Below are 13,182 nucleotides of genomic sequence, written 5' to 3'. Positions count from 1 at the left end.
AGTATTTCATTCGTACTTAACTTTGTACATGATCGATGATCGTATGGTATCCTTGGATCTAGTTGAAGAGTTTATATCTGTTTGCCAGCAAAGAGACATCAGCGCGGTGTTCCCCTCCTATCCCGATGATCACCGGTGGAAGAGGTCGGCTTGTTGGAGAAGGGGTGCTCTTATTCAGACAGTGGCATCATGGGAAGTCTGCTGCTACCCCCCTTTCCTCAGTTGCTGGAAGTCAGTTAAATGCAATTTATTTTGAAAGTTCCAGAAGAGTCCGTACCGGAGTTTAATGTTGAAATCCGTGGCTGCGTCCCAACACTCAACAATGAAACCTTTAGGCATGCAAGCAGAAAAACTGTAAAAAACTAATGCTGCACATTGTTCTGAACATACCACTCCTACCATGAAACATAGTGGTGACAGTATCATGCAGTCGGAGACGTTCTTCTTCTTTTGAAGAGATAGGAAAGCTTTCACACACCAAAAGATGACTGAACAATAGTATTTTCTCTTTGCAAGCCCAGCATACACAGGCTAGTGACTGAGAAAGTGCATGGTACTCTATCTTTTGTGTCTTTGTGTGTGTGTATTTGAGCATGTATATGCGTGGGTCAACTCAGGTCTTCGTTCCCGATAGATGCTCTTGGTAGGAGACCTGTCATCTGTTTTACAAGGTGCCCATTAAGGAGCTAGCATGGATGGTGCTGATTGAATGCAGTGCTGCCAGTATGTGCTTTAGTTAGTCTGTCAGAGAAATGTGTGTGTGTGCTTCCATAGATATCTTTACCTTTGTATGTGTGTGTGCAAAATAATCACAGGAAAAGTGAAGAAATTTGCTTGTGTGTGCCTGCTTTTGTGTGGGTGAGAATTTTAATGCACTGTTGTACAAATGTACATAGTGTGCCTTGTGTGTGTCATGGTTAATGTTGATTATGCCGGGGCACAGCAAGGTGCTGACAGTGCCATGTCTGCTGAATGACAGAGATGATGTTAACAAGCATGGGGAGGCGGTCACCACCCCTCTGTTTACAATATGTGCTAAAGCTGTTGAGACCTACCATACACAGATTGTGTGCGACTGTGTGTGTGTATGTATGTTTGTGTTCATGTACTAAAACCTCCTTGTCCTCCACCTCTTTGTTGTCAGACTCCTCATCTCTGAGGTGCTGCAGAGCCTGGTACTTCAGCTGAGTGGGACACTAAAGCAGAAGTCTTTTCACTAAAGACGTCTATGAGCTACATTCAACATAATAAAACCTCTAAAAATGTTGATAAAAACCTTACAAACTTATTTTCCACACATTTTATTTAACCTCACTTCAATTTGTAAAACTCACTGAGTTTATCAGAATATTAGCATAATGGGATGCTATTCTGGCTTGTCCTTCCTTCCATATTTTGCAACTTAAGTAGTTGTTAATCAATGTGATACAGCAAGATACAAGGTCTTTAATGGCTCCAAGTTAAAAGCTTGGCTCTTGTAAAGCACCAGAAGTTAAAAGCTTACACAGAGTTATCATAATAGGCCACACTCAACGTCAGCCAAGTCGTCTTTTTGAAGCAGGCCTAATTTCCCATGATGATGATGATGATCAGTCGGACAACATGCTCAGAAACAATTAACGCTGGTTGCTGAAGTGGACACATTCCCCAAGTCAGCCATTGAGGGCCAGGGCATAAATAAGTCCCCTTGTCAGCCATTGCCAAGCGACAGCTAATGATTCTCATTAATATGCAAAATAGCAGCCATATTTCTCTGCAGTGTGTGAGAGTATGTGTGTGTCTTTCACATTTTGCATGCTTGTTCTGGCCAGTGCAAAGTGACCAGCTCAAGAAAATTTCTAATTGCAAGTCAATTATGTCATTGAGCCCATTTAGATGTTCATTTGTATGCAAATTTGAAGTGAGGAGAGAGAAACTGGCATCATACAACATGGAGGGCAGAAATACTGAACACTGACCCCTGCACAGGGCTTTAAGAGTCAGCATGATGTGATCCATCACTAGTTTAGCACTATGAAATCTAGAATATAAGGTTCTTTTAACAATATTGTATCTGCTTACACACGTTTAATATTTAAGTGAAAATGCTAAAACTGTTATGATTCTGGCACGTCTGCTCTACCCTGTCTCCCTGGCTGCAATCTGCAGATTAGATGCACCTGGTGGCTGCTGCAGTGTAGTGCAATCTGTGGAATGCCAAGCACCTGTGTCTTCCCTGATATATACTGACTCTGACAAGCAGACGGTGCCAGATTTTTGAAAGCCATTGTGTGAGTAGATATCTAGCGTTCCTTCCTGTCTGATCATTGTTCTTGACCTTGCCTTGCTTTTTGGATTTATGCCACTGCCTGCTCCCTGCCGGACTATGTGGATTCTGGTTGTCGACCTTGTTTCCTGCATCTGGTTTATGCCTCTGCCTGCCCCTTGCCTGACGCCTCTTGTTCCGATCGTTGACCCTGTTTCTGTCCTTGGATTATTGAGCCAGCCTAGCCCTCGGATTATTCAGCCTGGAGTCACTTCTTACCTGTGCTGTGGAGATCACCACCTGCTGCCCACTGAGGTTTCCCCTCTGGGGCAGGTTAGTGGCTTTTCTGATCCCTGCAAAATTTGGAGAGACTACAAGTCACTAATCCCTCTTTCTGCCTCAGTGATTCCTGGAAGCTGTGAGGAGTGTTACCTGTGTGACGTTTTCCTGTGGCTGAATAAACCTTTTAAACTTTCAGTACTGTGTCTGGCTGAATGTTGGGTCCGCCTTTTTCTGATTCATAGCAGAAAAATCTGGCCAAAAATGGACCCATCGCTAGCACAACAGTGGCGTACCCACGTTGATGAGACCCTTTCCTGGTTGGGTTCCGGCATGGAGGAAATCATTTCCATATTACGTTCTGGCAATCTTGTCTCCGAGCCGCCACCGTCACAAAGAAACCACGCCCAAGTAACACGGACAACAGCAGAGGGAAGGGAGCCACGCCTCTCTCCGCCTGAGATGTTCAGGGGAGACTCAGACCAATGTTGAGCTTTTCTAACTCAGTGTGAAATTCATTTTGAGCTTCAGCCGTCATCCTTTCTCACTGAACGTTCCAAGGTGGCGTTTGTTATATCTCTGCTGGCAGGAAAGGCAAAACAGTGGGGAACTGCTGAATGGCATAACAGGTCTGCATCTTGTGATCTTTATGAAACTTTTTCCAAGGAACTCATTCGAGTTTTTGACCCGGTCATTCCAAGTCGTGAGGCCGCAAGAGGATTATTGTCCCTCAAACAGGGTGATCAACCTGTCTCGACCTATATAATTGACTTTCATTTGTTGGCTGCAGAGAGCCGTTGGAATGAGGCAGCACAAATGGATGCATTCATGAAAGGATTAAACGAAGATATCAAGGATGAGCTAGCGACCCGTGATTATCCTTCTTCCCTGAAACAACTCGAGGATTTGGCTGCTCGCATTGATATTCGGCTGGCAGAGAGAAGGAAGGAGAAGCGCCATGAGAAGGGTCGCTCATCATTAACTCAGGTTTCTGCACACCGGTATGAGAGAAGGAGTCGGTCACCTCTCACTGAGGAAAATGATAATTGTGAGCCCATGCAATTGGGCAGAACCAAGATTACCCCTGAGGAGAAAGATCGTTGGAGAAGATTCAAGCTCTGTTTTTATTGTGGAGAGAAGGGACATTTAGCACTCAGGTGTCCACTAAAAGGACAGGCTCAGCAGAGGAAGGGAGGTCTCTACTGAGCCAAAGTCAACTATCTGCCTCCTCCTTGTTTCCTGCCCATTTTCAAACCTCTTCTTTGTCTCTCCAGGGGGCCGTGTTTATTGATTCAGGAGCAGATACTGAATTTATGGACGAAACATTTGCAATAAGAACGGCATAAAACTTATTCCGTCAGCTGACACAAGAAACGTGCTAGGTTTGGATGGTCACAGCATGAACAATTCACATCTCAGGATGGAGGAGATTACCTTAACAGTTGGAAGTAATCATCAAGAAAATAACTTTCATGATCATTAATTCACCTGAACTTCCTGTAGTCCTAGGGGCCTCCTGGTTGCAGAAACACAACCCTCACATCGAATGGAAGAAAAAAGAAGTTCTGGGTTGGTCTGAGTCATGTTCCGCTGACTGTCTTTTGTCTGCTGCTACGGAGGTCAGTGTGGAGAATGAGGTTGAAGAGACCTATCCGGATTCATCCAAGGTACCGCAAGAATACCATGATTTAAAGGAGGTTTTTAATAAAATCAAGGCCACAGTTCTGCCACCCCATAGACATTATGATTGTGCTATTGATTTGCTTTCTGGCACATCACCCCCTAAAGGCAGAACCTATTCATTGTCTGGTCCAGAGCACAGGGCCATGAAGAGCTATGTTGATGAGGCATTAAAGGCATGGCATATTCAACCCTCTTCCTCTCCTGCAGGTGCTGGTTTCTTTTTTGTTGGGAAGAAGGATGGTTCATTGAGACCATGCATTGATTATAGAGGCCTTCATGAGATAACAGTTAAAAATAGATATCCCTTACCACTCATGAACACAGCTTTTGATCAGATCCAGGGAGCCAAGATATTTTCTAAGCTGGATCTAAGGAATGCATATAATCTGGTCTGAATCAGAGAAGGAGATGAGTGGAAAACAGCTTTCAACACGCCTACGGGCCATTATGAATACAAGGTTGTGCCATTTGGACTTACTAACGCTCCTGCAGCTTTTCAGTCATTGGTCAATGACGTTCTAAGAGACATGGTGGGTCAATTCGTATTTGTTTATCTTGATGACATACTGATTTATTCTCAAGATCTGGAAACCCACAGAAAACATGTCAGAGCTCTTCTCCTGCGTCTTCTCCAAAACCAGTTGTTCGTCAAGGCAGAGAAATGTGAGTTCCACATAACTACCACTTCCTTTTTAGGCTTCATCATTTCCCCAGATCAAGTGCTTGTCGACCCCTCCAAAGTTAAGGCCGTATTGGAATGGCCTGTTCCAACTGATCGCAAGCAGCTTCAAAGATTTCTGGGCTTCGCAAACTTCTATAGGAGGTTTATTAGAAATTACAGCCTGGATGCTACTCTCCTAAATGCTCTTACCTCTTCCAAGGTGAAATTTGTGTGGAATAAGGATGCAGAGAAGGCCTTCAATAGGTTAAAGGAACTCTTCACGTCAGCTCCAGTGTTACGGTCTCCTGACCCAGAGAGACAGTTTATTGTGGAGGTGGATGCCTCAAGCACTGGGGTCGGAGCTGTATTAAGTCAAAGAGGTGAGGATGATCGTGTTCACCCATGTGCCTTCTTTTCAAGGACGCTGTCACAGGCTGAGCGGAATTACGACGTGGGAGACAGAGAGTTATTTGCTGTCAAGTTGGCATTGATAGAGTGGAGACATTGGCTGGAGGTGACTAAGGAGCCGTTTATGGTGTGGACTGACCATAAGAACTTGGAGTACCTGAAATCAGCAAAACGGCTAAACCCCAGACAGGATAGGTGGGCTCTGTTTTTTGGTCGTTTTAATTTCTCCCTGTCTTACAGGCCAGGGAGTAAAAATGGCAAACCTGACGCCCTATCCCGGATTCAAGAGCCTGAAGAATCTCAGTCTGCGGGTGAAGAGGAGTTTATCCTTCCTGAAACCGTCAGGTTGTCTGTGTCCCGAGTGGAGGTGGAAAGGGAGGTCCAGGAAGCCATTAGTTATCTGCCTATCCCACCATCATGTCCACCTGACCGCTGTTTTGTCCCTGAACGCCTTGTGCCTAAGGTACTGGAGTCTTGTCATTGCTCTCATTTAGCTTGTCATCCATGAATCAGCAGAACCATTCAGACAGTTCGAAATCAGTTTTGGCGGCCATCGCTGGTCAAGGATGTCAAAGACTTTGTTGCTGAATGCACTCAATGTTGTCGAGCCAAGCCTTCTCGTCGCCCCCCTGCGGGGTTGTTGCACCCTTTGCCAATTCCCCCTCGCCCATGGTCACATATTGCGATGGATTTTGTGACAGGTCTACCGGTTTCTAATGGTCACTCTATACTACTAACCATAATTGACAGATTTTCAAAGATGGTTCATCTGGTGCCGTTGGAGAAGCTTCCATCTGCTAAGGAGATGGGTGAGATATTGACCCGAGAAGTTTTCAGGTAGAGGACCCCAATTTGTGTCAGGTTTCTGGAAGGAGTTTTGTTCTTTGTTGGGAATTTCTGTTAGTCTTTCCTCAGGGTTTCATCCTCAGTCTGATGGCCAAACCGAGAGAGCCAACCAAGAAGCTGAATCCAAACGTCGTATCTTATGTGAGTCTGACCTGACCAATTGGTCACAAAATTTGCCCTGGGTTGAATACGCCATGAACTCTATGCAATCAAGTGCCACTGGTTTGTCCCCTTTTCATGTTGTGTTTGGTTTCCAGCCACCCATGTTTTCAGTTCAGGAGAGAGAAGCTAATGTTCCGTCCGCCCAAGCGACTGCCCTAAGGTGCCAAAGAATATGGAGAAAGGCCAGGAGATCGATGATCAGAATGTCACTGGTTCAGTCAAGAATGGCAAACTGGTGGGGCAGAAAGTTTGGCTCTCCGCCAAGGACCTCCCATTAAGGGTAGAATCCCGGAAATTGGCACCCCGATTTGTTGGACCTTTCCCAATCTCCAAGATCATCAATTGCTCAACTCGATGAGGATTCACCCCACGTTCCACGTTTCTCAGGTCAAGCCCTTCGTGGAGCCCCGACTTGGGTTTATGCCTCTGCCTGCCCCTTGCCTGACGCCTCTTGTTCCGATTGTTCACCCTGTTTCTGTCCTTGGATTATTGAGCCAGCCTAGCCCTCGGATTATTCAGCCTGGAGTCACTTCGTACCTGTGCTTTGGAGATCACCGCCTGCCACCCACTGAGGTTTCCCTTCTGGGTTTCAAGTTCCACGCAAGACAAAAGCAGGTTAGTGGCTTTTCTGATCCCTGCAAAATCTGGAGAGACTACAAGTCACTAATCCCTCTTTCTGCCTCAGTGATTCCTGGAAGCTGTGAGGAGTGTTACCTGTGTGATGTTTTCCTGTGGCTGAATAAACCTTTTAAACTTTCAGTACTGTGTCTGGCTGAATGTTGGGTCCGCCTTTTTCTGATTCATAGCAAAAACTGCAGCAAGAGTACTGTACATTCAGTGTATGAGAGCTGACAATATCATTTTAGTTGCAGCATTCTAAAGCGAACCCCCAGGTTTTACAAACAATCTAATATAACCAAATAAATCACTACTGCTTTCATTTATTTATAGTTACATGAAAATGTAATTAAATTATTTGTGTTTTTGCAGTCAAGCAGATGCACAATAGATGTTTCTGTACAGTCATTGCTCTTCCCTCATTTCACTGGATGTAATTCATACTTTGACCACTAGATGCTGGTAAAGTGCTACCAAATTCATCCTTAGTAAGTGTTGAATATGTATTAACATGCACTTCCCCTGCATTAAGACCACAAGTGGTTTAAGGCAAATTTGCAACCGTGCACCAGGTGATTAAACACTTTGCTATGTATGCATTTTGCAGTGTTGTTTTACAAAACACTGGTCAAACAAACAGAGACTGGTAAAACTCTAAATGCCAGAATGCACAGCATTAACCTTCTTTCAGAACAGCCCTAGAAAGGAGGAGTCACAGCTGGAATCCCCATGATATCATTTTACAAAACACAGTTCTAATTCCAGATGTGACATCATCACGTCTGTCCATTCGTTCTCAAAATTGTAACTAAATCTGCTTATAGTCAATCACTCCCTGTGATGGCTGATTACACAACATTAAGGATCAATTATCCAAAAGGTTATTGATTTCTTATTTGGCAAATAATATAAAAATATAATTTTATGAAAATAATGTTTTATTCATCCGTATGACTTACACTGTGAAGTGGTTGTGTGTACACATACAAAGTGTTGTTCTTAATCAGTTTTAAACTAATTTGAGCTCTCTCCAAATTCTTCAAGACAAACCTTGATTCCTAAACACAAATATTCACACTAAACTGCAATATTATTGCATAAATGTATTGTTTATGGTTTAATCTTTTGTTCCCTTTTTTATAGTTTATTATTATTCTTAAATTTTTACATAGTAGTGTAGTGAAATTTAGTGAATGTGAGTTTGTTCTATATACACGGGGGTTGGACAATGAAACTGAAACACCTGGTTTTAGACCACAATAATTTATTAGTATGGTATAGGGCTTCCTTTTGCGGCCAATACAGCGTCAATTCGTCATGGGAATGACATATACAAGTCCTGCACAGTGGTCAGAGGGATTTTAAGCCATTCTTCTTGCAGGACAGTGGCCAGGTCACTACGTGATACTGGTGGAGGAAAACGTTTCCTGACTCGCTCCTCCAAAACACCCCAAAGTGGCTCAATAATATTTAGATCTGGTGACTGTGCAGGCCATGGGAGATGTTCAACTTCACTTTCATGTTCATCAAACCAATCTTTCACCAGTCTTGCTGTGTGTATTGGTGCATTGTCATCCTGATACACGGCATCGCCTTCAGGATACAATGTTTGAACCATTGGATGCACATGGTCCTCAAGAATGGTTCCGTAGTCCTTGGCAGTGACGCGCCCATCTAGCACAAGTATTGGGCCAAGGGAATGCCATGATATGACAGCCCAAACCATCACTGATCCACCCCCATGCTTCACTCTGGGCATGCAACAGTCTGGGTGGTACGCTTCTTTGGGGCTTCTCCACACCGTAACTCTCCCGGATGTGGGGAAAACAGTAAAGGTGGACTCATCAGAGAACAATACATGTTTCACATTGTCCACAGCCCACGATTGGTGCTCCTTGCACCATTGAAACCGACGTTTGGCAATGGCATGAGTGACCAAAGGTTTGGCCATAGCAGCCTGGCCGTGTATATTGACCCTGTGGAGCTCCCGACGGACAGTTCTGGTGGAAACAGGACAGTTGAGGTGCACATTTAATTCTGCCGTGATTTGAGCAGCCGTAGTTTTATGTTTTTTGGATACAATCCGGGTTAGCACCCGAACATCCCTTTCAGACAGCTTCCTCTTGCGTCCACAGTTAATCCTGTTGGATGTGGTTCGTCCTTCTTGGTGGTATGCTGACATCACCCTGGATACCGTGGCTCTTGATACATCACAAAGACTTGCTGTCTTGGTCACAGATGCACCAGCAAGATGTGCACCAACAATTTGTCCTCTTTTGAACTCTGGTATGTCGCCCATAATGTTGTGTACATTTCAATATTTTGAGCAAAACTGTGCTCTTACCCTGCTAATTCTGTTAATAATTAATTGTTAATTATAATTACAAATTAATGCTAATAGCCATTGTTGTACAACAATTTTTATGATGAAAATGTTTTCCCAAGACACCATTATACTGATTTAAGCTTGAGTTGACCTGCTGCATCATATTAAAAACTAGTTTCATGCAATATTTAAAATAGTTTTGCATCAAATGAAACCCTAATGCACTTCATATATACACTCAGAGTCTATAAACCCCTGTGTTATTTGAGAACAGGAGATCTGAGCTGTATGACAGATTTCTTTTTGAATTGCTTCGGTTTGTTTTTATCGAAGGGTCCTTTTAAAACACAGTTTCTCACATTTGGAGAGGTGATAAGGACCAGAGCATTTGTTAAACATCTGATTTAGGGGGTGCAATACAGTTTTGGTCTGGACCACATCCCAGATAGAAATGGCAGGAAAAAGTTTCCTTCATAGTTTGGCTGGACTAAGAGATATACTGAAGAGCTCTGTCATCCATGCTCAGAGTAAAGCCACTGCTTCTGTGCGTTGAAGTTAGTCAGATGAAGTGGTTTTGGCATCTGATCAGGTCCTCTTCCTTTTGGAGGTTTTCTGGAAACAATTGAATGAGAGGAGACCCCAGGGCAAAGCCAGGATCTGCTGGGAAGACTATATATCACTTCTGGCATGGGGAAACATTACAATTACCCAAGCTGCCTAGTATTCCTATGTCTAAAAACTGGGGCTAGTCTAAAGAAACTGGTCTACAAAGTGTGAACCTTTTTTTTTTTTTCATCCAGGGCAAAGAATGTTAACCTAAGCAAATAGTAGAAAAAAAATAAGATCAAGCAGCACAATGTGAGCAATTTGTTTGAAAAACAATAAAATGTTTAATCTCGTCTTCCTATTTTTTCTAAACATTGTGATTACTTTAGGTGTGGGATTCTCTCATTTACTCAGTGTATTATTAAAGTGTTCAACCTTATTATAATTCAAACGTTTTCCAGCTTGTATGAATGCAGTGGGCTCAAGTTGTAAAGCTCAAAGCACATCATTTGATCAAGCTATCATCCTGAAACTATGTTCCTGTGGTTTAGAGAAGTGGGCCAGCCCCAGTAAATGATTTCCAGATCCATCATCCTGCTGTGATCTCATCCAATCTGCTCTGCTGTTGATTATTGGAGTAAGGTGTGAACACATCAATATGACGAAGTGAAAGAGAAGAGGAGGACAACAAGAGACATTAGGAGAGTGTGAGAAAAATGATAAAAAGATTTTAACAATGACAGAAAAAAGCCTACCATGCACATCAATTGGTAAATAGACTGAAGTTATGTAGGACACTTCCAACATCTCAAAGTGGTACACTAGAGCCACATTCACCCAACTGCACTCGCAAACGCACACACATTCATGCACAATACACACATTAACTCGAGGTTAAGTGCCTTGCACATCGAAATAGGGGCACATAGACATGTGGCAGGAGAAACCTGGAATCAAACCCAAATTTTTGGATTACATTACGACTACTCTTCCTACTGAGCCATAGTCCCCTCCATCCTTCTGTGTTGTATCTGCAACTTTGCGAACTTTTTCTATTATGCTAACATGTGGAATGCAGGTGGCTGTTTGATTATGTGTGCTCTCACTGTCGTCAATTCATCAATAGAAGTAGAGTATCCTGGTGACATTGGGCAGTCATTATGCAAACCTTCTGCAGTTAATGAACGACTGGTCCACAGCATTCCTGCTAAATTCATTATCACTGGGTTGGACTTGATGATGCAGACTAATAATTGGTTTGTCACATAGATATTTTGCATGATTAATGTGTGTATCGATTAAGATGAGAAGGTGGTGGTGGTGTGTGGAAGAAATAGGGTGCATACCAGCAGCAGACTACAGGAAGTCAATGGTTGGTCTGCGAAAAGACTGATTAGAACAGCAGAGAGAAAATCACTGAGGGCTAACTTAATCAAACTTGTGGTTTGTGTCTTGGTAAAGACTTTTCTTATGTACTCTCTTTTTTCTACATAAATTTTACAGCATGTTTTCAAATGTCAACTTGGAACAGAGATTGATTAATTAATTAATCTCACAGTGGACTTACTACCCCAGATATTTTATCACACGACATGCAATACTGGAGGCAAGTGTTTTGAGGTGTTCTAGGATCTGAGACCCTCTGCTTTGCATTCCTCTAAGCTCAGTGGCAGGTAGCAGCACTCCCCTCAAATCAAGGTTGTTTTAAATTCTCCACCTCCACATCTTAAGAGGATCATGGTAATAAATTGATATGTGAAGCAGAGAAAATGCTCAAAAGACATAACTTTTCAGTTCGGTCTTTCTATATTAGTGTGTGATGCCAGTTGGTATTCTAGATCCTTAAAGCTGATTCTTAGTAGAGATGTGTTGTTCATCCCCAAAACTCAGATTCACTGCTATAAATCAACCATGTACTGGCTATATGGATTAACCAAGTTTATAGATTAGCCATTTACTATAGACGATCTTTATTCATGTCTATAGATCAAGCAGACAAGTTTACTCCAAGGTGTGGTTTGTGACTTGGCAGTCTATATTCACTCCTTTTTTTCTCCATATTTACTTTATTGAGAGTATATTGTATAGTTAAGAGAGTCGTCTAGAACCAGATTTTTATCATTTATTTATCTGACAGAAAGCAATTCACCTGATAATTTAATAACTAAAAAATACATTATCAAGGATTACTTACAGCACAGCTATGTTTTTATGAATTAGTTTATTATATGAAGCTTGGCCTTAATATTTTGTTAATTTCAAAAGCATTGACATGTATGAGCAAAGTGTTTCTTCTGACATTTTTTAGGCGACTAGGTTCTTCGCAGACCTAATACTTAGCATCATTCTACCTAGATTTGAAGCCACCTGTATTTTTTTTATGTTGTTCTTGTTTATCTCTCCACATGTTAAGTGGATCAAATTATTAAATTGATATATGCATGAGAAAAAGTCCACTAAAAACATGACTTTCCTGATTCTGTCCGCTTGTTTCTCCATTGGTGCCCTTAGTGAGGACTCTTGGTAGCTATGTTGATGCCTTTCCACTGAGCTCAGATTCACCGCTATCAAACAGTCACATACTGGATATATAGATCCACCAAGTGCTTATACATGTTATGTTTAGTTTTTTTATTGCTCTCAGGTGTTAGATGAGGAGACAAGCATCTGTGGTTTCCCTTGTCTGATAAAGGGAATAAAAGCATATGCAATAGTGCAATAAACTATTTTCTGCTTCCAATCTGCCAACAAATAAGTCACTTTGAAAAGAAATCTAGGTATGTATAACCAGAGCAATGCTAGATAACAACAAAAAAAGTTGTAATATATTCCTACAATCTCATATGTTTGAATAGATGGATTTACAACTATAAAACCAAAATGCCTTTATCGCAAAGGATTGTGTTCTTACAATTCTGAAATTCTCACAATTGAATGCTTCTTAGTCACAAATAGATTAAGAGGGAAAGTAATCTATATGTTTTTTTGTTTTTTTAACGGTTAGGATGTGGGGTTTAAAATCATATCTGGTATAAAGTTATCAATAGATTTACAATGCCCTGCCCTTCCTACTGTTATTTAATCAGCATTTCACCACCCCTTCTCCTTTTTAATTTACGTGCACGCACACACACACAAAACAGCCTTCACTGATATATCCATCTAGACGTCACCCAGCACCCATCGTCATCATAGCATCTGTGGAGATGATAAAGTGATGCTGAGCTTCATTTCAACAGAGAGACTGAGCTGAGGCCTCCCTCACAGATTAAAGAAAGCCATGGTTTCCGCAGGGACAATGCAGAGGAATTACCATATGAATATGACCACAGCACCTCGGCCTCTTAAGACCATCAATCTCCCTGCGCGAGTGCCGCGATGCCAGATAACCCTCCGGATATCCCCTCT

The sequence above is a fragment of the Girardinichthys multiradiatus genome, chromosome 6 (assembly GCF_021462225.1).
Source record: "Girardinichthys multiradiatus isolate DD_20200921_A chromosome 6, DD_fGirMul_XY1, whole genome shotgun sequence".
In the NCBI taxonomy this organism is placed as follows: domain Eukaryota; kingdom Metazoa; phylum Chordata; class Actinopteri; order Cyprinodontiformes; family Goodeidae; genus Girardinichthys; species Girardinichthys multiradiatus.
The sequence above is the reverse complement of the archived record's forward strand: the minus strand, read 5'-3'. Positions refer to the sequence as shown.